This window comes from Condylura cristata, unplaced genomic scaffold (genome assembly GCF_000260355.1).
Source record: "Condylura cristata isolate star-nosed mole 26May11 unplaced genomic scaffold, ConCri1.0 scaffold00009, whole genome shotgun sequence".
In the NCBI taxonomy this organism is placed as follows: domain Eukaryota; kingdom Metazoa; phylum Chordata; class Mammalia; order Eulipotyphla; family Talpidae; genus Condylura; species Condylura cristata.
In genome coordinates this window covers 2,037,167-2,037,678 of record NW_004567110.1, presented here as the reverse complement: position 1 = coordinate 2,037,678, position 512 = coordinate 2,037,167, and the positions used below count along the sequence as shown (strand labels likewise).

Sequence of the window (512 nt, the reverse complement as noted above, 5' to 3'; positions counted from 1 at the left end):
GGCGGGTGCTGGGCCCGGCCGAGCCTGGGTGGCCAGCGGCACGTGGCCAGCGTCTCAGTGACCACCGGGCCGTCTCCTGGGCCCGCGCGAGCTGAAGCACAGCCAGGACCGCGACTGGGCGCCACCGGTCGGCCTGGCGTGGGGCAGTGGGCGGTCTGGGCTGGCGCAGCACTCCGATCCGTCGTGCCCGGGCTGAGCGCCTGGGCAGGGCGGGCGGAGGACCTGGTCCGGAGGGTCGCGGGGAGCGGACCTGCGGGGTCTCTGGAAAGGCGCTGGCGGCCGCGCTCAGCCCCGGCAGCGGGGTGCGGTCTCTGTGGGTAGCGGGACTCCCCGGCGTTCTGGAAGGACAGAGCTGTTCCCGTGGGCAGAAACAGGCCGTGTTCTCCCGGCCAGTGGGGTTGAGCCGCTGGCCTGGAAGGGACGCTCTAGGGGAGGCCTTCCCCCCGCGAGCGCGCCACGGCGCCACGGTCCGGTCACCTGCGTGTCCGCGATGGCCTGGGGCGGCCGGCGGC

At 75.6% G+C, this 512-nt stretch overlaps 1 protein-coding gene across 1 annotated transcript in view; it reads left to right on the top strand.

Annotated features, from left to right (window-relative positions):
• DENND3 (DENN/MADD domain containing 3) overlaps nt 1–512 on the top strand; it is a 57,992-nt gene that overhangs the window by 38,711 nt on the left and 18,769 nt on the right. The gene's annotated exons all lie outside the window — the stretch shown is intronic.